This window comes from Pinus tabuliformis, chromosome 4_2, assembly GCF_031772625.1.
Source record: "Pinus tabuliformis cultivar Carrire ecotype Pingquan chromosome 4_2, CPIR1, whole genome shotgun sequence".
Taxonomy (NCBI): domain Eukaryota; kingdom Viridiplantae; phylum Streptophyta; class Pinopsida; order Pinales; family Pinaceae; genus Pinus; species Pinus tabuliformis.
In genome coordinates this window covers 951,225,464-951,251,458 of record NC_142304.1, presented here as the reverse complement: position 1 = coordinate 951,251,458, position 25,995 = coordinate 951,225,464, and positions in this window count along the sequence as shown.

Sequence of the window (25,995 nt, the reverse complement as noted above, 5' to 3'; positions counted from 1 at the left end):
AGGCTTCAATGTGACTCTTTTTCATGTTATCATGTTCCCCATTGAACCTAGGCAACTTCTTTAGGTGGTTCTCGGGCATTGCACTTAGAGGCTGAGGTAAATTAAGAGGTGCATACTTATTTAGAATAAAGCCTTGGATATCCATCTGGATTGGTGCAGGGGGATTAAAATTTTCTTAGGAACCGGGGTTAAGACCATAATGGTTGGAGGAGAAGCAAGGTACGTTAGGGCATTAGGAGTAAGTCCTGAGTAGTGAGAAATAGTGCGCTGAGAATTGGAGGTGGAGGTGGCAAAGTCTCATGAGATGGTAGTACAAGCAAGGGGAGTTATCTCTTTCTCGAATTTCTTGAAAATTAACTTTTTTGGATCAGATACAAATGGAGCTTTCTTTGGGGATATATCTGAGTGAGTACGGGGCCTTTTAAAATCCAGGTATATGAATGATAATGAGGGGGGTTTGGAGTTGCCAAGTTGATATGAATGCAATCATAAAAGACCTCTCACCTACACGAAGGGTGTTCAATTTTTCGTATCTCGGGGGAAAAAATATTTCAATAAGCTACTCAGAAACAATGCTAAAATATGTTGTCTCTCATAGAGACAACCTTGGATTTCTTACAAGACCAGTGCCTGTGCACATCTAAATTCTATGTATCTCATATGTATCACATCTATTTTTTTTTAAATGTAGGTTTTAACCCCATATACAAATTACCTGCATATGAATTCTAAGAACGGAAAATAAACAATGTGAGAGCATAAAACATAAAACACATATACACAGAGATTTTCCCCTGGATCCCAAAACCGGGACTACCAGCTTGATTTTTCATTATTTTCCTTTCAATGTTACATATTTATACATGTCAAAGCATCCAATACCATGGACTGAAAACCATCGCGTCCAAAACCATTGCGAAAACCATGCAAAAAACCATAGGTAGGTCTGCCCAACCTAATATAGGGTCCTAATAGGTAGGCTAGTCATGGAAATAATATAACACAACCCAACATGATCCTCAAGAAACTGAAGGCATCATATGCATATTCTACATAGTAATTACAAATATACAAATATACACATAACAACATAGGTTGGTTCTTTCATCCAAGGATATAAGCCATGAATTTTTGGTATCCTTTCACATATAAAACTCATAAGAAAAAGGAAAAAAATAAGTGGAGGCCGAGTAATCAAGGACTTACAGTTTAATCAGATTTTGCAGAATAATGAAAGAAGAGAAAGAGAATAATAACTCATCACATAGAGCTTGAAACATCAAGAGTTTTATACTTATATGAGCTAAATATAGACAGGTGGATATAATAAGAGTGAATGCTATGATTTCAGGAAGTGCACATTTAAATATATAATCTCATACTTGCATACAGGCATATGTATTAAATAGTTAACACCAATGAATCTGTAAGAATATAAGAGATATTTCAGGCAACTACAATTGCTTGAAATCAGAGAGGAAGTGAAAACATAATGGAATTTTAATAGAGAAACAACATACTGTAATTCTCGAAAATGGGAATCACCACTATTTCATTCATATTAAGAAAGATGTAGATCTGGAATCCATACAACTTTTGAAGCACATACAATTTTCTCCTAGAATTCAGAACCTCTCTTCAATGTTTCTTCCTCCCTTTTATAATGAGAGGGAGGGAAAGAAAATCAGTTACATAAAATATATTTCAGGATGAAGTTACCACTGTCTATATGGATGGGTGTCTCAGCGTGAATCCTCTAACTATTACAACAAGGAGATTCCTTTCTTGAAAGAAAAACATAATAAAAATACAACTATCAAAAAAACAAAACATAATTAATCCATCAAAATAGAAATGATGGTTTCTGGAAATATCTTCATGCCACTCTTCTTTGCTAGCCTTTGGTTCTGGCATGTTCCTGCTAAGTCATGGTTAGTCCTCTCTTGGTCGGTTCCTGGTCACTATCTACCTTAACTACCAATCCATCACACAATTTTTCCCTCTATCTTGCACTATTGGTGCCTCGCTGAAGTGTGACAGTTAAATCCCTAAGTTATGGGCCTTTAAACACTAAAAATGGATGAAATAGGTGGGCACTTTTAATTTTCCCCTTAGCCCCTATTATTTCATCCCCTTTTGTAACTTTCCGCATATGACTAGGGGCTGGAACCAAGGGCCTAGTCCTCTGAGAGTTAAGGCTCTCAATAGCTGCGCAGGGGCCTTATTCCTTTTTTATCACAATTGCAACCATGGAGAGGTATACCCCTTTACCTTTTTCCTTAGTGTGAGCTGACATTCCAGACATGAGATCTTTATGGAATATAACCTATGGAACATCGCATCCGAGGGGGCCTTTTTCTTATCGCAACTACACCTGGAGATTTAGCGGAAGAGAAAGCTTTACATTGCACGATCACCGATTGTCGATTGTGATGGATGACGTCATTGCTAACATCATCATCGTTGGAAATATTTTTCTGAGCACTTGGAAATGGGGAGGGTCTCGTCAAGCTCTGATGGATTTTGTTGCCTAAAAAATAGCTTTAACTTCACTGCTCTCGGGCAACCTTTACCAATTGAAACCTACAATGCAGTGAGTGATAGCATTGGCTCCAACTAGGGGCAATGCCTTGTTGGAAAGGTGTTGAGGGCCTGCAGACCAATAGCCTTTCCTTCCATTGGGCATGGAGTTATTCTTAAACAAAATATAATTATGTGAAAAAGGAATTTTCTAAGAATAAATTGAAAAATTCAAATAACAATTTTAACACACATACCAAAAATTTACAATGAGCAAGAGACAAATATCTCTAATTTTGAAAATAAAATTTTAGGAATTGACCATTTACAGGCAGTTCCTGCAATTCAACATCTAGGTTTTCGAGCATGTAAGTGTTATTTACCCTTTCTTCTGCAATCTTGAAGGGGCCGAACCATAGCGGATCAAACTTCCCATGTATTCCTTTGTCTTCTCATCTGACATCCCACTTAAGAACTAAATATCCTTGCTGAAGAGGTTTGTCTTCAACGTTCTTGTCAAATGGATATTTCATCCTTTGTTGGTAGTTTAACATTTTGGTCCCCACCTGCTCTCTATTCTCGTGAATCTCCACCAACTGATTTATTCTTCTTGTCAAGGTGCTAGGCTCTTCCTCAGCTTCTTGCATCAACTTAGCTACTCACATTGCTAATTGGATAGGGAAGACATCCACCTAGCCATATACTAGCTCAGAAGGAGATTTCCCAGTGGATCTTTTTGGCACTACACGGTTAGCCCGTAGATAAAACTTTAGTTGAGAGTCCCAGTTCCTTTGATTTTCAGTGATGGTCTTCTTTAGAACTCTCACCACAGTTTTATTAGAAGAGTCATCCAAGCCATTCCCTTGAGGGTAGTATGTAGTGGAGTGTCCAACAAGGATTTTGAATTTGTGGCAGAAGTTCGTGAACTTGGCAGATTTGAACACCTATGCATTATCAGTGATGATTTTAATAGAAAACCCAAAGTGGGACATCATGTTCTCCTCCATGAGTTTTATCACCACTGAATCAATAGCATTTCTAGTTGGGATAGCCTCTACCCACTTGGTGAAATAGTCGGTGGTTGTTAAAATCCATTTGTTTTGGCCACTAGAAGGTGGGTTGATTTCTCTGATGAAGTCCAATCGCCACTGTCTAAAGGGATCCTCTACATGCACATGAATCAGGTGGAGAGGAGAAAACTTCTGACTTTGAGAAAATAGTTGGCATTTTTGACATGACCTGACCTTAGAATAAACATATCCAAATAGCGTGTTCAAGTAAAATCTTTCCTTGAGGATTTTGTGTGTTATTGCCTTCCAACTGTAGTGTCCTCCACAGACTCCCCCACGAAAATCCTCAATCACTTCATGGGTTTCTCCCTCAACCAAACATAGTAGTAATACCCCGACTTGGTCCTTCCAATAGAGAAGTTTGTTGGATATAATGTATTTCTATGCCTGAAATCTCAAACTCTGGTATTTTGATCTATCTAGTCCCAACAAGCACCATAGAAACAAGAGTTAATGAAAAATGTTCTTATAACTGGGAAATTCCTCATACTTGGCATAGATCTTTTGTTCAACCATTTTAATTATGCTATGTTCATCCTCCAGACTACCCTCCTCTATGATCAAGTTTATCCCTAGAGCTTGGCAACTGGATTCAAACAAAATCTTAGCCAACCCGTGGCCTTGGATGAGCTTAGTTGGCTTGATTTCTAGCTCATATTCCTTTGTTTTAGCTATCCACTTTCCCCTCTTTCCTTCATTGTCTCCTTGCACTAGAATGTCTTTGATTGCAGTCATTGGAACAAATGTTGTGATTTCGGATTACAGTATATACATACAGAATGAATTCAATGCTTTGGCCACTGCATAAGCCTATTTCTCCAATATATCATACTTCAGCTCATCGTCCCTTAGGACTTGGCTGAAAAAGGCTAAGGGTTGCTCGTAAACTTCTTTATTTTTCTGTAACAGCACAACATCAATGGTATGTGGAGAGGCGAAAGAAAAGATGTAGAAGGGCACTGAATAATCGGGGCTGACTAGCACTGGGGCCTCAACCAAAGATTCTTTGGTCCTTGTGAAATAATCATGGGGGACAGAGCTCCACTTAACTCTGTTCTCCTTCTTGATCATATCTGTGATACCTTTAACTATCTAAGAATAGTTGGGTAAGAATCGCCTTAAGAAATTTATCCTCCCCAAAAAGGCTTCGACTTCTTTCTTGTTTCTGGGTAGGGGAATAAGGATGATGGATTTGACTCATTCAAGATCAATATTTACTCCTTTCCTGCACTACTATGTGTCCAAGCAGCTTCCCCTCACTCAGGGCAAACTGAAATTTCTTCAGATTTAGAGAGGGGTGATACCTTCTACACTTCTTGAAAGTGAGTTTTAAATGGAGGATATGCTCTTCATCAGTCTTAGAAAATATTGTGATGTCGTCTAAGTAGACTACCACAAATTTCTCTTGCTCGCCCATGAAAGCTATGTCCATTGCTCTCTGAAATGTGGCCCCTGCATTTATCAACCTGAATAGCATGCATGTGTACATGAAGGTTCCCCACGGGGTGGTGAAAGCAGTCTTTCTCTGGTCTTCAGGGTGGACCACCACTTGGTTATATCCTGAGAATCCATCCATCATGGACATTTTGGCTGCACCTACTACCTTTTGCAATATATTATCCATCTTGGGCAGAGGGTAGTTATCTTTTAGAGATGCCTTGTTTAAATTCTGGAAGTCCACACATAGCCTTATCTCTCTGCTCTTTTTACAGACAGGGACTACATTAGCTACCCACTCAGAGTATCTTCGAGGGACTATGATCTTGGCCTGCAACTACTTCTTAACTCCTTTTCATTGGAGGGGAGTAAGAGTGGGTTTACTTGGATGAGTTTCTATTCACATGGCTTTATCTCACCCTTCAAGGGAATTTTATGCTGAATAATATTTGTATCAAACAATTTCAAATCATTATAAGACCAAGTAAATATATCTTTGTAAGTTTTGAATAGATATAAATACCTCTGTCTGTATTGCAAGGGGATTTCTTTGGACAAATTGATCATCTGGGGTTCCTCCTTTGATCCAATGTTGCATTCCTCTACTTGCTCACCCTTCTCTAGGGCCATTTTTTTGGATGCTATGTCATCTTTATTGAAAAGTCTTTCAAGTGGAACAAGTCCATTAGGGATGGTTGTTGAGCATTAGAGAAGGTATGTAATTGCCACCTATTTCGTTATCTTTTCCTTTAATTCATAACTTCTTTACATTATGAAATGGGCATATGATGAAGGATTATGAACCACATCCAAATGAGGCAATCCAGATCGGAGCGCATAAACCAGGAAAAGGAAGAAGAGATACCAAATTAGCGCAAGAGAATGAAGAGATAACTGAGAAATAACGATATGGTGAATCCCTCAGGATCCTTCGATCCTAAGGGATTGCTACCTTAAAGAATATCTATATCTTTGGTATTTCCACCCGGCTGCTATAAAAAGGGACATCGTTGCTAGCCCAAAGGGTGGATTATTATTGTCTTTTAGAATTCACTGTTGTAACTTAAACTTTGATCATCGACTCTCTTTAATGAGCGATTAATGTAACTTTGTCTTCATGATTAATACATAAACTCTGTTGCTGTTCTGTCTTCGATTCTGAAGTAATCACAGCAGTGTGTCCCTGGAGGCTAAGGGCCCAGCCCTAGTGGATCACTTGCTTCCTGTACCATTATTTTCCAATTACTAGTCATGTGTGGTTTGATTTCTTTTATTTTCCTTGTTCAGTAATCTGTTGTTCCTTATCATTTCTTGGCTCTGTTATATTTCATTCATATTTGAATAGTAAGATTATCCTCTAGAACTGGAATGTTATGCCGTTCATTCTGAATTTATATCGCATTGTTGTTCCTTTACAGGTTACCATTACTGTTCTTTTATAGAGTAACAGTGTTGTTTATTTATAGATCAGTACTATTGTCTATTTGGCTATTGTTTACCTCTAAGTGTGACTGCTATCCATTGGGATTGTTGTTCCATGGTAATCGCAATTGTTGTTTCTTCATAACCATAATTAATATTTTTTATGCCAAAACTTCGATTACTGCTTCTCTTAGTATAGATGCGCTGTGTGTAACTTTCGATTTAGCTTGTTGTGCATTTACATTTGATTCAGGTTGCTGTTCAATATTTCATAACTTACTTTAGTTTGCTGTTCCATTTTCGTTTTGTTGTTCAAATGATTTCTAAGGTAAATATTTCTATCTAATTCCTTTAGATTACAATTGCCGCTTAATTCATTTCTGTAGGTTAAAGCTTTGCTGTTCAATCTTTTTAAAATAGATTAGTCGTTGTTCCCTTTCCTGTTAATTGAATTATCATTTCAAGTAATTGCTTTGGTGTGAACAGAACAGTCTGAAACTGCAGTGAACATTGACTATTGTTGTCCAATTCCCAGATTAACGATCTTCTCCTTGATTGCTTTTCAATTGCATCAGTTTACAAAGGGAAGAGTTATCATTACTGCACCCATGACCAATGAAGTGTTGTAGTTTCTTAAATGAATGATTTAGTTACAAATCATTTCAAGTTCTTTCCATTACATTTAGAGTTTGTTTCCAACATTTATTTATTTTTGCAAGAGCACTATACTACTATCATTACTCTTGACAAGTGACCACCTCAAACTGAGTACACTCTTTGAGATAACAAATCGTACCTGGATTGATAATTAATGTAGGGTAAATAGAGGTGAAAAAAGCCCTTTTTATTGCTTGACATTTTGGCATCGTTGCCAGGGAAGAGTGTAGCCATTTGTTTCTTTTCAGAGTAGTGTAAGTACCTGCTAGGAGAGAATTGGGTTTTAAAAATGGAAGGTAAGAACCTGCGTACGGAGCATGTAACAGCCCTGCTCCCTTGCCTGCTTTCCTACAGATTTGTTGTTGTTTTGGGTAGAAATCAACATTTGATTTGTGTGCATGACTAAGCAGAAAAAGCCTGAAAAGAATCCTAAACCACTACCCAAGCTTGATAAAGCTAAGGGACCGATGACCCTTAGCTGATCGACCTTTATAGACAAAATACTTAAAAAAGCAGAATCTTAGCCTTCAGTAGGACCTAGAAAAGTTGCTTCTAAACAACCTACTAGTTCCCTTCAGGCCATAGGATCATCGTCTGTAGCCTTTGCTGAGGTGCACAGCTAAACTGAGGAGCAAGATTTTCAAGAAATTGAGAATTCTAGTACAAAATCATTGCAAGAAGGGAACCTTAGTAATCTTTGCGAAGGGAGAGGAGAAACAGGGGAAACTGAAGAACCAATATCTCCTCTTGGAATAATCTAGCCATTAAGCAGCCCAGATAAGGGAAGTGCTGCAAAAATCATCCAGAATGAAGTCGAAGAATCTCAAGAGCAAAAATCCCCCCAGACATTAGGAACTCTCATCATCCCAGACAAAGGAAGTGTTGTTAAGGCCATTCCTATTAAGGTCATCCCTGCTCTATCTAACCAACCTAGGAATATCCTCCTAGAAATCCTAGAAGGTTATTGGCACATATTTGACCAAATGGCCCAGAACTAGCCAAACACCCAAACCTCCACACTGCAATATCCCATTGTAGATACTACAGCCAATGCACCTATGAAGTAAATTCCACTCCAACATATCCCTACATTTCATGGCCTAACATCGGAAGACCTAGATGCATTTTTGTTCGAATTTGATGTGCTATGCAGGGGATATGACTATACCACCGACCCCCAAAAGCTGAAACTATTTCCCTCTACATTAAAAGGAGCTGCTTTACGATGGTTTATGGGGTTGGGTGGAGGTGTTATAAATGACTGGGATCAAATGAAAGGTGCTTTCCTGAAGAAATATCAGGATTATTATAGATCCAGAGAGTTGAAAGATGAAATATTTCAGATGGTAGCTAGACCTAATGAAACATTAGAAGAATATGTTGAACATTTTCAGTATAATCTTCAAAGATCTCCTTATACATCATTACCCTTACCTAGCAATGTATCAAAAATAACATTCATTAAAGGTATGAAGGAACAATGGATTGAAACACTGAATATTATGGGAAAATGAGATATCTATCAAGAAGATTTTGCTAACATCCTTTATTTATGTATCAGGAGCTCAGAAGGTAGCACAAGGCTAAAACCAACAGAACATGATGGGTTTATAAGGGGACAACAAGATCTGTGGAGAAGGAGTAACTCATGTGGAAATTAGAAATTTATTAGAAAATTTCAAAACTGATATATTGGGCACTCTGAGAACTCAGCTCGATATTATGCAAGCCAAACAAAAACAAGCAGAGGCAGAGCAAAATCTAGCAATATTTTGTCCCAGATGCAGAAAGAAACACAGCCATAAAGAGTGTCATTAGATGCAGTTCAAGTTTGCGCTATTTGTACAAAAGACCAAGTTACCAAGAGCTGCCCCTCATTTCCTGGTTTGAAAGAAGTATACAAAGAAGTGGAAGAAGAACCAGAACCTGTGTACCTACTTAATCAACACCGTCAATGGCAGCCGCGATAATCAGGTATGTTCCCTGATCCAGCTTCTTCTTTCCAGCCTCCACAATATCATGCTCAACAATATAATACAATGTGGTAAAATCAACCTCCCTTCTCAAATTGGTCACAACAACCATTTCCTTCATCATCACCATGGCCAAATCAAGCAAACCAATCTAATTGGCCAAATTTTCCCTACGCTGCACCATATTGGCAAAAGAATGCGTATCCATTGCAATGGTCCCCTCCCATTTCGCAGAGTCAACCCTGGCAGACAAACTGGCAAAGATCAATAAATTAGCTAGTAGGAACCATTCCACTCCCTCAACCTACACTGCCAGAACTACAACAAAACCCCTAGTCCAACTTAAGACCGCAACTCCCAGCCTAACCCAACCCGAACCCAAATAACAGACCGGTGCAATCTATTCAAATAATTGAAACCCCAGAGCTAGAAACCGATCTAAGGGAGTGAAAAAACCTTCAATTAAGTTCTGGGCGCATTATAGAGACCGAGGGAGATAAAAATGTTCAAGTTGAAAATCAGTAACCCGCAGAACAACCATTACAAGAAGAACATGTGGTCAGAAAACAGACTCATGACCAAGCAACCACATCTTCTCCCTCATTCCCAAAATGACTAATTATACCGCGTCCTATAGAACATCCTAACTTTGATATTCTGGGAGAACTTAAGAATTTGTACATAAAATCCCCACTCCTCCAAGCTATCCAAGATATCCCAATATATGCAAAGACCATAAAAGAGATATGTATAAAAAAACCAAGGAGGAGAATAACAAAGAACCCAACAGTCCAAGTAGTTGGCACCTTATCTGACCTGTTATCAGGAAGAGAAGCACCCGTCAAATATGAAGACCCAGGAAATCCAATAGTGACAGTGAAAATCAATGGAAAAACCTTTTCAAATGCCTTAGTTGATTTAGGGGCTGCAATTAATATCTTAACAACCACCACTTGTCAAAAATTGGGCATTACATCAGTAGAACCAACTTCCACTTTATTAGAACTAGCTAATTGATTAGTGGTTAGGCCGGAAGGTACACTACATGATGTCATGGTATCCGTTGATTCCTGGGAATATCCTACCGACTTTCTGGTAATAAACCCTAAAAACCGACTTGATGGACGTCCATTAATTTTAAGCAGACCTTGGCTTGCAATCGCCAATGCTCTCATTGGCTACCAACAAAGCAGTATGACTATAACCAGAGGGAGTAATATCAAGAATCTAGCCCTATACCCTCCAGCCCAGCCAAGTGTAACAATAATAAAAACTAACAAACATCCTGTAGCATACCTTACCGAAAATATTAGATCCCCATTAGCCATAGAATATGCCCTCGATTTCAAAGATCAAACAGAGGATGATGTTATTAACAACTTCATTAACCAACCTGAATCCAGATCCCACGTACAATGTCACATGATAGAAGCAAAATTTGACAATGAACTAGAAGAAGATCCTCTCAAAGACACTCGTGATCATACAATACCTACTACCTCTATTTCAAATAGCAAAACTATAGAAATTGAGCTAGGAAAAACTTTGAACATCAATAATAACCTGACTCCTAAACAAGAAGAGAAGCTGATCCAACTACTGAGAAAATATAAGGAAGAATTTGCATGGGATTATTCAAACATGAAGGGAATCGATCCCCAGCTATGTACACACCACATTTATACAGAAAAATATGTGAGACCTGTTCGCCAACCCCAAAGAAGACTTAACTCTCATCTAAAAGACATTGTGAAAGCTGAACTACAAAAAAATATAGATGTAAAATTTATTTATCCAATCTCTGATAGCAAATGGGTCTCTCCACTTGTAGTGGTGCCAAAGAAGAATGGAAAGTGGAGGATTTTTTTAGATTATAAAGAATTAAATAAAGCAACCCAGAATGACCACTTTCCCCTTCCATTCATTGACCAGGTATTAGATACATTAGCAGGAGAGAAATTCTTTTCTTTCTTGGATGGCTTTAGTGGATACAATCAGATTTAGATTGCCCTTGAAGACCAGGAAAAAACTACTTTTACCTGTCCTTGGGGAACGTTTGCCTATAGAGTTTTACCCTTTGTCCTATGTAATGCCCCTACCACATTTCAATGGGCTATCCTCGGCATATTTTCAGATTTAATAGATGAAGGGCTCGAAGTGTACATGGATGATTTCACACCATACGAAGATGATTTCAACCTAGCACTAGACACATTGGAAAAGGTGCTGCAACAATGTATCGCCACCAGGCTCTGCTTGAGCCATGAAAAATGTTATATGATGATGACTGAAGGACTCATCCTAGGTCATTATATCTCAGCAGTTGGAATACAGGTAGATCCGGCCAAAATTCAAATAATTTTGTTAATACCTACTCCTACCACACAGACAGAGGTACGCAATTTTCTTGGATTTTCTAGTTATTATAGGATATTTATAGAACAATTTTCTCAAATAGTTGCACCTCTATATGTACTAACAGGGAATGTTGATTTTGTTTGGACAGATAAATGTGACCATGCTTTTGAGGATCTAAAAAAGCTTGTGTCAACAACCCCAATGCTCAGAGGTCCAAATTGGGACCTACCATTCCAAATTTCATTAGATGCTTCAGACACAGCTATTGGAGTAGTCCTTGGGTAGGAAGAAGACAAAAAACCATATGCCATCTATTATATTAGCAATAATTTCTCTCCTGCTAAGTTAAACTATACTGTTACTGAAAAAGAATTTTTAGCTATAATACATGATGTAAATAAATCTAGGCATTATATCACTGGATATCCTGTTGTTTTATATATAGATCACTCTGCCATAAAATATTTAGCAAATAAACCAATTACGAATGGTAGAGTAACAAGATGGTCGATTTTATTGTAGGAATTCGACATCACAACAAAATATTGACCTGGGAAAGAAAATTTTGTAGTTGACTTTCTCTCACGAATGCCAAAGCCAGTGGATGTAGCAGCAGTCGAAGATCAATTTCCAGATGAACATTTGTTTGCTGTTACTGTCAAAACACCTTGGTATGCTGATGTTGCGAATTATTTAGCAGTAGGAAAATTACCAAAACATCTGACCCCCAATGAACGAAAACAGATTGTGCAGCGTAGTACCCGATTTTCTTGGATTGGGGGCTACCTATTTCATATAGGGGAAGATATGCACATCAGAAGATGCGTCCGTGAAGATGAAATATTTGACATTCTAAAAGCCTGTCATGATGGACCATGTGGTGGACATTTCGCAGATCAAAGAACTGGTCACAAAGTTCTGCAAACAGGGTATTACTGGCCCACAATCTTCAAAGATGCAAAGAAATTTGTTCAAGCTTGTGACAGTTGCCAAAGAGCAGGATGCCTTGGACAATCCAACGAAATTCCTTTGAACCCACAGCTAGTAATTGAACCATTTGAGCATTGGGTGCTCGATTTTTTTTGTCTAATCAACCCATCATCAAACTAGAAAACATATATTTTGGTTGCAATGGAATTTGTGACCAAATGGGTTGAAGCAGAGCAACTTCCAAGAGCTACAGAGGATTCTGACATTCATTTCCTGTTTCAGATATTTGTGGGATATGGCCTCCCAAGAGACATAATCACGGATGGGGGACCACAATTTTCTGGTAATAAAATTGCTACAACATTAAAAAACTATCATATTTAGCGTAAAATAACCACTCCATACCACCCACAGGCAAATGGCCAAGTAGAGAGCACGAATAAAGTAATAGAATGAATACTAACAAAAACCATTGCGTCACACAGACGCAATTGGGCTACAAGATTGTCGGAAGCCTTGTGGGAAAATAAAACAACATGGAGAAACACTACTGGTTACTCACCATATCAGCTAGTATTTGGAAAGGAACCCATCTTTCCAATAGAATTCGAAATACAAACCTTGAGAACAACACAAGAAGTCGGTCTAGATTTAAATGAGGCCCAAATTAATAGACTACAGAAAATCAACGAGCAGGATGAAATCAAGCTCTCTGCTCTTCAACATACTACATTAATCCAACAACAAAGAGAAAAATGGCACGACGCCCTCATCAAAAAGAAAGTCTTCTGTGAAGGAGATTAGGCACTCCTATACGATTCTAGGTTTCAGGATTTTCCTGGGAAACTTCAGACTTGCTACTGGGACCATATGAAATCTCGAAGGTGCATGATAATGGCACCATTACTTTAACCACCATTGACGGGTCTGGACATACCTTTAAAGAAAATGGCCACTGAGTTTGATTGTACCGCAAACCACTTACTCAGGAATCCTTCTACCAGCAACTCTGGGAAGACTCCGACATGCAGATTCTAGTTGAGGAAGAGAACTCTTCCTCACCTTTGGTTCACTAAGTGATTTGATTGCTTTTAAATTTTGTACATAATTCTTTTTGTTTTGTTTGTGTAAATTACTTTCTGTATAGATTTCTGCATTTCTGCAATTTTTGCATTTTGTTGTTCCTTTTGGAAGGAACAGCGTTTCCACCATTTTACTATTCCTTTTCAAAGGAACAACACTTTTGCATTCTGCTGTTCCTTTCCGAAGGAACAACATTTCCACCGTTTGCTGTTCCTTTCCGAAGGAACATCACTTTTGCATTTTGTTGTTCCTTTCCGAAGGAACAACATTTTCGTCGTTCACTGTTCCTTTCCGAAGGAACATCATTTTCGTCGTTTGTTGTTCCTTTCCGTAGGAACAAAATTTTTTCATTATGTTGTTCCTTTTCGAAGGAACAACATTTCTATATTTTTTCTATTCCTTTCCGAAGGAACAACACTTTCACGTTTTGTTGTTCCTTTCTGAAGGAACAACACTTCTGCATTTTTGTTGTTCCTTTCCGAAGGAACAACATATTCGCATTCTTGCTATTCCTTTCAGAAGGAACAACACTTTCATTTTTTTGCTGTTCCTTTCCGAAGGAACAACGCTTTCGGTTTTTTTTTTTTTGTTGTTCCTTTCCGAAGGAATAACACTTTCGTTTTCTTTTGTTCCTTTCCAAAGGAACAACACTTTCATTTTTTGTTGTTCCTTTCCGAAGGAACAACACTTTCGTTTTTTGCTATTCCTTTCTGAAGGAACAAGATTTTCACATTTTTTTGCGCTTGCTTTCTTTTCTCTTCCGATTAAGGAACAGTTGTTGTTCCTCTCAAGGAACAACAATTTCGAGCATGCTTTTTCCTTTTTTCTTGCAGTTTTTGTGTGCAAATATTCTTTCGTTGTCCCTATAAAGAAACAACAGTTGTTCCATCTTGAGAAAAACACTTTTGGAGTGCATTTTTTCTTCTTTTTGTATATGTGTTTTACCATTTAGAGAATTTTTGTGAGAGATGGTCATTTAAGGCACAGCTATACATTTATGCAAGAATACAAAAACTAGAGGATACTGAAATCAGCAAATCACACAAAAAAATCGTCATCTTTAGAAGAAATTGCTTTGAATTGATAAGAGAAAAGAGGAAATGACACAACTATTTATATCACCTTGCTGTCATTATTTTACTAATACCAATATGATTGATTAATTTTATCATGATGGTTACTTCTAAAATCCCCATAATTCTCTTTTCTCATTATTATTGAATACGAATAAGGGCATATTTTTCTCTATTGAGATGTTTAGACTTCTTCCACCATCCCTACTCTTAAGGAGTGTTGAACCACCCTCTGTATATAAATAGGAAAAGTGTTATATAAAAGAAAAGAAGAAAAAGAAAAATGTTTATCTATATGATTACTAACATGATTTGTCAGATGAAGGATAGGGGGTCTCATCAAGAGCCAGCCTACCATGATCATAAGGAAGAAAGTGAAGTGGCATTCCCACTATGGCCACCACACCAGGGATATGATCCAAGAGGCACATTAGAAAAATAAAAAGTCCTTGGAACAGGAGGTCTCATCACGAGCCGGCCTACCCACCTTTCACTCCTTCCTGGTGAATGGAATTGTGATTCAGCTAGTTACCAAGCCAGCACAATGGCCTCCATTCTGACATTGCAACAACACTTTCCTAGGCATACACAAAGGATTATGGTTCCAAGGGTGAAATAAACAACTTTGTCAAGGTTATGGACACCTGTGGGCAACAAAGCTCTGTTGATGGTATTGAAGTCATATTTCTTATACACCAATAGTAACTATAAAACCCTTCTTCTTATATCTTTATAAGTGGTTTCAAATGAGACTATGTATATAACCCTTTCGAACCTTTGATACATGAAAATCATTTACAAATCAATCATGACGGTAAAAGTCGATAATGACCACATAAGAACTTTTATTCACGTCAGTTGTCCTATCCTCCATTTCTCGCATCATATCACGGCATTTCCATATTTATTAGTGATTCTATCATATGCCTCGATTTCGGTAATCTGCTCATTTTTGTAAAACATGGCGTATCCCTATACGATGTTCCTTTATTACTCTGTACCATTGCAGTTCAACACGCTGCTCCTCTATTTGACAGCCGAGGATGGCCTATCACATTATAGGGGGGCACGAGTGATCCCCATAATTTGCTGGCACACATGTCAGCTCATCATTCAGAAGAATTATGACTCGGGAATAGCAAGCTTAACGGTATTTTGTTTCCCAATATGCATGGCTTGTTGTTCCGATTCCATTTCCATGTTTTGCTTTGCAAAAATTAGCAGTAAGTTAGAAATTTGAACAGCTTGTTGTTCCATCATCTTCTCTGTGCTTTCTTAACAGTGAGCTAAAAATTTGAATAGCCTGTTGTTCCATTGTCGTCTCTATGTTTTTTTACAGTGTGCTAAGCATGAATAAGATGGGAGGAAGATCAATTCGCAGTGAGCCACAGGTGTTGATGGTCTCTGATGCTGCACGAGAAATCCTAGCAAGGGCAGGATGGATAGCTTACCTTAACCGTCTACAGCAATCCAATGAGACAGTGGCAATTGAGTTTCTGCAGAACTTGCAAGAAAATCATTCCATTGTGAGAGGGAGACAAATAGCAGTCATTGATGACATAATTGCAGAAGTTTCGGGACTGCCAGTTGCTGGACCTATGTGGACTCTGAAAAAGGTGAGACTGCAAGATGCCATGACCATCTTCTAGGATGAAGGGCAAAACCTTACTGTAAAAGGGAAAGGAGTTCTACTGGCAACCCTAGGAGAGCCGTGGGTAGAATTGGCGAGAATTATCCAGAGCTACATCACTTGCAATGGTAGGAAAGATGTGGTAAGACCACGCCATCTCAAACTTTTAGCTGTGTTAAAGCAAAAATGTGTTGTGAATTTTCCTACGTTTTTAAATTTTTTATTACACGATGCTGCCCGAAGCATGAAGAAATATCGCCATGTAGAGTCAGTAGTAAGCCACCATGGGTTAATACGAGTGATAGTTAGCTACAGTCTTAACCAACAGCAGAGTAGCTAGGAAGAATTTATTTTCTCGATAGATGGAGGATTGGCTTTGCCAGCCCCAAAACGAAAACATATTGCCAGTTCATCGAGCAGACCATTGAAACGAAGAAAATATGTTAGATTGGCAAGGATCAGAGGAATGCTGGGAAATTCCTAGGGAAACATTAGTCAACTTGTGGAAATACATGATTCAAGAGACGAACAACCCCCACAATTGGAAGGTGGGGAGAACAAAAAAGAATTGGAGGAAAATGATGAAGGAGAACTGGAGGAGGAGACTGAGCAATCCAGTCAGGAAGAAGGGGAGGAAACAGAGCAATGCAATGAAATTCCATTGCAAAACCCTTTGCAAGAAGATGAATTGGCCCAAATTCTGGCCAATATGAGTGAATATGTCCAACCTCACAGCCCACTCAACCCCCATAACAAAGAAGGGCTGCAGGAGCACTTTGCTCTTGATAAAAGTGCATCCGAGGAACTGTGTGACGAGGAGGAAGAAGAAGAGGATCACTCTGCTCATGATAAGAGTGTATATGGGGAGAAGAGTGATAAGGATGAGGAAGAGGAACAATCTGTTCCTAGTCAGAATACACCCGAAGAATTGCATGATGAAGAAGAGGTAGAAGAAGAAGCTGCCCAGGAGACAGTAGAACAAACTAGGGTTTCTACCCCTGAAAAACCTGATCAGCAGAACACTGAAGAAGTATCCCAAGAAGGAAACAAGGAAATTGGCCAAGGCGAAGGTACAATGCCTAAGGTACAAAGCCCAGGCCTGAGAAAACAAATGGCTATTCCTTCCAAGAAAACAAAGGAAATTAAAATATTGTGAAAGGAACAGCAGAGATTGCTTAATGTAATTAAGCAACTTCGACAACAGATAAGAGTCTTGAAAATGGGGAAGAAATCAAAAGGAACCTCTGTGGCAAAGCATGCAACTGCCCAGGCAAAACCCCTTAAGAAAAATACCAAGAGGACTCAAGTCCAACCTGTTATTCAGAATCGAAAGGAACAACATCTGGCTGTTGCAAATGTAGAAGTACAAACAGACAATGCACCGACCTATGATAAGGAAATCCAGACAAAGGCACTGTCCTCTAGCGAGAAGGAAACTCAGACCATAAAGACGAGATTTCGTAATAAGGAGATCCAAGTAGATCTCCAGCCCAAAATTATCGTGTTGGACAATGACCCGAGGATAGTAACTCTGCGAAAATATTTGGTACAAGCCCAACAAACAATAGAGAAACTCACAAAGTAGACTGTTCCTCAAGAAAAATACTAGAAGTTACAACAGTAGTTGAAAAACATCAATGCATCAGAAAGCCAGGCCTTTGAAGGATGGCGAAAGGCAGAGGAAAGAGTCAAAAAGGTAACCCATAGACTAGACACAGTCATAAATCAAATGGATACCTTATGTTCTCTATATACTGATGTTCTAGCGTGTAGGGCACCTGCTAGAAACTATGCTTTGTTTTTAATGGAAAGATATTTACAGTTGTAAGCATTATGGGGTGAAAGTTCAACGATTGTTATGTGAATTTTATTTGCACAATCTTGTATTAGATGGAGAAACAGAACAGAACCCTAGCCCTTTTGTGGGTGATGTCCAACTGCAGGCATTTATTTCTTTTGGTGTTAATCAGATAAAGTGGCTTAAAGCCTACAATGTCTTTCAAAGACAAGAGAATGGATTAGATCTATGGGTGAGGGGTGAACCTAGAGACCCATTGCAATTATGGAAAAAACATAGGAGCCTAATGAGAACTCAGGGTGTAATCCAGACATTGGGACCTATTCACACAGCAGTCATCCGGCAAGGGGTAGAATACTTCTTTACCATCAAAGATCTTGCTGTAGCAGCAGCCAAATTCCAATACCAGACTTCTAATCGGAATATCCAAAATAGAGAACCATTCAATTATGAGAATTTTAAGCTAGCTGCTGACCGCTTGGGTATCTATGGTGACCTCATTTTGAGAGAAGGCCCATCTTGGTTAGGCTGTAGATTCCGAAGTCCAGTCATTTGGTACCCTGCACCAGGATATAGAGCCTTATATGAATTGCCTGAAGGTCAAACAGGGCATATTTTTGAATTCTTAGCTAGGAATCATGGTTGTAGACCACCTACTGAGAACCCTTCTCCAGCCTATTCCCTAACTACCTTGCATGTCAATTACAATGTTTTCATGAGGGCATGAAAAAGGGTAAGCAGGGGGTGTGTTGAGCATTAGAGAAGGTATGTAATTGCCACCTATTTCGTTATCTTTTCCTTTAATTCATAACTTCTTTACATTATGAAATGGGCATATGATGAAGGATTATGATAAAGTTTAGGAGATTTGTGAGTAACATAAAATGACTAATTATTACCTTTTCTTATGCAGAAAATGAAGAAAATGGAAGATCGCCATTCCAAGGGAAAAGACAAGACGAAATCAATTGTTGTCCCTTTGATAGGGAACCGCATCCAAACGAGGCAATCCAAATCAGAGCGCATAAGCCAGGAAAAGGAAGAGGAGATACCAAATTAGCGCAAGAGAACAAAGAGATAACTGAGAAATAATGATATGGTGAATCCCTAGAGATCCTTTGATCTTGAGGGATTTCTACCTTAAAGAATATCTTTATCTTTGGTATTTCGGCTCGGCTGCTATAAAAAAGGACAGTGTTGCTAGCCCAAAGGGCAGATTATTGTTGTCTTATAGAATTCACTGTTGTAACTTAAACTTTGATCATCGACTCTCTTTAACGAGCGATTACTGTAACTCTGTCTTCATGATTAATACATAAACTCTATTGTTGTTCCATCTTTAATTCTAAATTAATCATAGTAGTGCATCCCTGGAGGCTAAGGGCCTGGCCCTAGTGGATCACTTTCTTCCTGTACCATTATTTTCCAATTCCAAGTCATGTGTGGTTTGATTTCTTTTATTTTCCTCGTTCAGTAATCTTTTGTTCCTTATCATTTCTTGGCTTTGTTATATTTCATTCATATTTGAATAGTAAGGTTATCCTCTACAACTCGAATGTTATGTTGTTCATTCTGAATTTATATCACATTTTTGTTCCTTTACAGATTGATATTATTGTATAGCATCGTTGTTCCTTTACAGGTTACCATTACTGTTCCTTTATAGAGTAATAGTGTTGCGTGTTTATAGATTGGTACTATTGTCTATTTGGCTACAATTTACCTCTAAGTGTGACTGTTGTTCATTGGGATTGTTGTTCCATGGTAACCGCAATTGTTGTTTCTTCATAACCATAATTAATATTTGTTATGCCGAAATTCCGATTACTGCTTCTCTTAGTGTAGATGTGCTGTGTGTAACTTTTGATTTAGCTTGCTGTGCGTTTACATTTGATTCAGGTTGTTGTTCAATATTTCATAACTTACTTTAGTTTGTTGTTCCATTTTCGGTTTGCTGTTCAAATCATTTTTGAGGTAAAGATTATTGTTTAATTCCTTTAGGTTACAATTGCCGCTTAATTCATTTCTATAGGTTAAATATTTGTTGTTCAATCTTTTTAAAATAGATTAGTTGTTGTTCCCTTTCCTGTTAATTGAATTATCATTTCAAGTAATTTCTTTGGTGTGAACATAACGATCTGAAACTGTAGTGAACATTGACTATTGCTGTCTAGTTCCCAGATTGACGATCTTCTCCTTGATTGCTTTTCAATTTCATTAGTTTGCAAAGGGAAGAGTTATCATTACTACACCCTTGACTGATGAAGTGCTATAGTTTCTTAAATGAATGATTTAGTTACAAAACATTTCAAGTTATTGCCATTACATTTAGAGTTTGTTTCTAGCATTTATTTACTTTTGCAAGAGCACTATACTACTAGCATTACTCTTGACAAGTGACCGCCTCAAACTGAGTACACACTTTGAGATAACAAATCATACCTGGATTGATAATTAATGTAGGGTAAATAGAGGTGAAAAAGACCCTTTTTACTACTTGACAATGGTGTTCCCTTTTAGTTGCAAATTGTTTTTCCCAACCACTGTGTCTTCCACGAAGTGGCTTTTTGTTCTGCTTATTCTTCTTCTTGATCGATGGTGGAGTGGGAAAGCTCCCCAATGACTTCTATGAATCTTTTGACCAGCTCGTCATCTTCGAATACCTTCTAGTGTTTGACATTATCAGGTATTTAAGGCCTGTGTCTGACTTCTATCTCATATATGAGGAGTGGATTCTGTGGGGGCTTGAAAGTGATTGCAGCTACCACAAGAGAGTTAGCCATCATGTTTTCTTCCCTGGGAAGAAACGGGATGTTGAAGGCTAGGAAGAAATTGTCGATTAAGTCCCACACTTCATTTTGGTACGTCCTCAGCCTATGGTGTTTGGCCTGGCATTGATTTCTAATCTGCCTTACGACCAGTTCAGAATCTCCATAAATTGTTAGGCATTCGATATTCATATTTTTTGTTGTTTGTAACCCTAGAAGAAATGCCTCACACTTTGCTATATTGTTGGTCACCTCAATTTCAATCTTGAATGAGAGGGGTATGATGCTTCCCTCCAGGGATACCAATAATATTCTAGCTCCATTTACCTTTTTTGAGTTTTCTCCATCAAAGTAAAATTTCCATCATTTTCATTTAAATGTTGGTATTTAAACTGTCTTTTTGGGTCCACTACTGCTTCTTCTAAGAGGTTCTCATATTCTTCTAATAATAGGAAAGAGATTTCATTGTCTTTCCCATGTACTGGGGAGTTTCCTGAACCTTTAGCTAGGGTCACAGTTTTCACAAATCAAGATTCTTTGTACAAACTTCTTTCTTCAACTCCAAAAGTGGAAATGGTGGCATAAGTCAGATCTAGCTTGATAGATCCACCCACCTTGGAACCCCAAGATCTGGATAAGGGAATTCCAAAATGAGGAGGAGTATCAGCCACCACTATATCCATTACCACACTTTTCACCGGAATCTAAGCCAAGTTTACCACTAGATCCTTTATCATGCATAAGAATTTGACTCTCTTGGAGTCAAATGAGTACACATCTTTGTATGGTCTGGTGATATCCAAACCTAGTTGTTCCACTACTGATAATGGCATGAGTTTGTGGGAAGCTCCAGAATCCAGCATGCAATTATGCAGCAAAAGGTCATGGATCACGAAAGTCATGTAAAAAGGCACGGTAGAAGGATCCAACTCTTCCACATGCAGCCCAAAAAAGACCATTGGCCTTTCCTCCTGGAGGTTTAAACTATCATGGGTTGTTGTTGAGATAGAGGGATGCATAAGTTGAGAGACCTGAGCTTTATAAATATTCTACTTTAAAAGAAAAGTTAGGGGAATAGTAATTTTTACCTTCTCAATCTCCTTTTGGAGATTGAATGAAAGTTGGACCTTTTTTGTACCTCCTAGCTCTGTTCCTTCTTCCTTTCCATTGGGAGTTTTTGGCAGAATAGGTGTCTCCTTTTCTATGTGTCCCTCTAAACTAGTTCTTTCCTCATTAGAGGATACTTTTATCTTGGAAGTGTCAGGATTCAACTTAAGTTACCTTCCATTTATTCAGTACTGGGGGAACAACTTGGAGAGAAACTTTCCTTTGTTCTTCTCATTCTCCAATCCTCTTCTTTGAAGAACTTAGATCATACTTACGTTGTGGTTGTGCTTGCATGAACTTTGCAAACTGTTTGCAATAATAATCCATAGCTTCGTCTTCTGTTGTTCCTTATCTATCATGGCTGGCCTCCTGGTGAGCCATATTCTCATATTCTTCTTTGGTAAAAGCGGAATACATATTCCCTGCATCTCTTGTGTGTCCAATGGCTGTTCATTGGGACCATCTTCCAAGTATAAAGGATGAGGGATCTGATCAAGCTGTTCCTTTCTTTCCCTTGGAAGTAGCTGCAGTGGAGGCCTTCTATATTGAGGGTTATAGCCCCAATTGTTGACTTGAGCATTCTATCTAGAAAGGTTCTTGTTCTCAATTTCAAGCTTTCCAAACTTTTGTGTTAAACTCCTGACGAGTTTCTCCAGGTCGTCCCACTTCAGGTCTAATGATTATTTATCTTGACCAATGGAGGATGCTTCCTCTTTCCATATTTTGGGTTTAGTAGTTTCTTGATTTACCCTTGACTTGCCTATCGAGACCATATTGGCTTCCACTTCAAGAGCATCGGTCTGAAGTTCGTCTAGAGTGAGAGGCTTTCTTTCTCTTAGGGAAAAACCAACGTCAGACTAGAAATCTCCCTGGAAAACCACACGATCTATAGTTGGAGGAGGTTTTATGTCATAAGGCATGTTATTGTACTACTTATTGAATCTTTTGATAAATTCTGAAGTATCCTCCTTCGACTTTTTTCTTAGGGCATTAGACTTAGTGAGGAGGTACTCATGGTTCCTCTTTTCTCCCCATTTATGGGTGAAAGTGTTTTCCAACTCTTCCCAGGTAGCGATGGAGGCATTGGGTAGATCTTTGAACTATTTTCTCACTTCTTCCTCGAGACTTTGCGTTAGCTACCTATACCAATAGGTTTCATATTTCATGATTGGCAATGAAAAGTTCCAAATATGCTCTGCTTTGGTCATGCAAAGATCACATATTTCCAAAGGAAGATAAGGTGTGTAAATAGCTTGATGTTGTCCCAATTTTGATGGATGGTCCAACAGCCTAATCTGGATCATACCATGTTTCAATTTTCAGTTGTAGAATAGAGAAAGAAGTCTGTCCAAACTGTTTAAACTTGGCAGACAAGTAGCTTAGATAGAGAAATTAAGGTTCCCAACTGCTTAATCTGGGACCTTGGAAGCAATAAGGGTAGCATTAGATAGAAAATCAAAAGGAAAAAGCCAAAGAAAAGAAAAGGCAAATAAGGGTCTGCAAGCCTAAGTGCACCCTCCAAGAAGAAACAAAAAATGCTAGGCAAGTAGATGGGTAGGCAGTTGGGGTTGCAGAAGTATCATTCCTTGCAAATAAATGTATGTTGAAATGTCCACAAAGGAAAATCAATGGATTGAGAAGCTTCTCTTCTCCATCAGGTTGCAGCAAAGCAAGGGAGCATGTCTAACTTCCCATTTTCCCCTTTCACTTACCTTACTAACATCCCTTCATCTATTGAGATTCATGAGAAAATCTGAGGTTTTTTGGTGGTTCTTATTCCTTCAAAAGCCACATTTCTTGTCTAAAATTCTTTTCATTTTGATCTACTCCCTAAACTAAGTGAGTTTCTAAATACACTTAGTGATATCACTCTTCATTCACTTTCCTCACTTACATTAACCCCTAACTTCTATTATCTAAATCCCCTAAACCGCCCTTTCCCTACTACTATAACACCATGGTGTATAAACCCCAAACATGGTATAAATATCCCTCCCCTTGGCACTATAGCTAAATAAGTTGTTTAGGGAGACTTTGGTCCAGCAGGGGCTATGGTCAACCCTGTCTTGGGAATTGCTCTAACCTCTGGTTATGAGCAAGAACATTTCCCCTAAGCCCTCACCTTCCCTCTGCTCAGAACTGCCATAAAAACCCCTTTCCCCCTGCTAAACCCACTCTTAACCTATTTTCCTTATAAAAACCCATGAAAAATCCAAAAATCCCGAAAATACACACGAAAACCCTCAACCCTAAAGTTTTCCGCCAAAAATATTTAATTGAATATTTAAATAGGCCAACGGGACCCCCCCAGCCTGCGCGATCCATCGGAGGACCCACCAGTCATCCGATCTCCGCCGCCCAGATCTAACGGTGGGCGGTCATTTTCGCTCCCCGACCTGCCGACCTTTAGCGTCCGGGGAAAGTGGTTTTCTGCCCCGTACAAGGGACGCGTGGCAGGTGGTGGGGTTGTTCAGAGCCCCCTTCCCCGATACTTTCTTTGCCCAAAGGTGGTGCGGGGAACCCGCTTACCACCATCCCGTTACCACCTCCCCCTTGCGTCATCAATACGTCACCATGACGTAGCACCCTTCCCCGCCCCCGCGCCGTGTGGCCCTCCACGTAACCCTGCCACCTGATCCACCCGCCACCATGCCCTGCCACCCTAGCCTACACCTCAGCAGCCACGTCACCCTCCATACCCGGGCCCGCCATGACGTCATCGGCGGAAAGGCGCCAATTACCTATTTTCTTCGAATTTGTCGTTAAAGTCACATTTCGGGCAGTTTTTATGTCATTTTCGCGCAAAGAACGAAATAGCCGTTGCAGCTCGTTCATGGACAAAGCGCTTCCAGACCTCCAAAGCCAAATTTCAACCGTTCCAACTCATCAAATCAGCCTTCACACTTCGGCCCGCAGGCTGTCTAAGCGTCCTATCCAGGTATTCACCATAATTCCCCATTTTCGCCCATGAATGCCATTTGTCTGTAAATTCACCATTAAAATACCTGTCAAATTCCACTCTTAAGCATAGTCTGCCACCTAAAAGTGAGCCAAGGTAACCTGCATTGCCCCAGCACTATAATTCGACATTGAAACAGTCAATTTGTGGGTCAAAACTGTGAAATTCATCCCCGAGGTACCCGGCATTGTTCCCTTTTGCCGGGTGTACACACCAACTACAGCCTTTCACCTAAGTAATCCCACATACCCTCTGCAATTTACCCCTAGCAATTCACAACCCCTGTGAACTTACCAAAATTGTAGAAGCAAGCATGTTTTCTTATTTCAATATAAAAAACATTTCAGACATTGTCCACAGTTGGCCTGTCATTTAGGCTCTTAGAGGCTTTGCAAACCATTTCACTCATCTTACTCAAAATCAAATCATACAATGGCTGCCCCTGCACCCACAGCTCTCAGTGTTGCTCCATTAAATCCACCCAATAAAGACTTGCAGTCCTTATCTCTTGCTGACCAAGACTACCTTATTGAGGACTACATGGGAAACAAAGACTTTCTATAGACCTTCAGACAGTTGAGAGAGGACTACCTGATTGGTCATGATACATATGGCATCTGGGAGTCAAACCTGCCATACTATTGTCTCCCCTCTGTAAATGTGTTTCCTGAAATCATTCGCCTATGTGCTGAAAACTATGATGTGCAGCACAGAGCCATTAGCACCCCATATGGGAGGATCCTCTTCCACATTAATCCTGAGTCCATCAACAAAATGCTGCATTTTGATCAGACAGAGATGTTGTTCCCATTCTCTATGAACTATCTGCTAGACACTGGTGCCAACATGACCAGTGAGGAGATTCAAAAGGTCACCAAGACATTCATGAGACCTGAGTGCCAGCCTACAGGGCCACCTCCTTATTTAGATGTCCACTTCACTGAAGTAGGCAGATTACTCCTGGACATGATTGCTTATGTGCTGGGATACAACACCAGTGAGCATGTGGATCAAACCATGCTGGTATTGCTGGCTGTCTACAGCCCAGGCCAACCCCCTGCCCGCAAATATAACTTTGCCAAGTTCATAGCCAATAAGATTCATGATCAGCTGAGCAAAGTGGACAGGCAGGGTGTCTTCAAGTACTCGGCCTATATTTATCATCTCTTTATGTATTATCAGTCTGAGGCTTTTCCATGCTATATCAAAA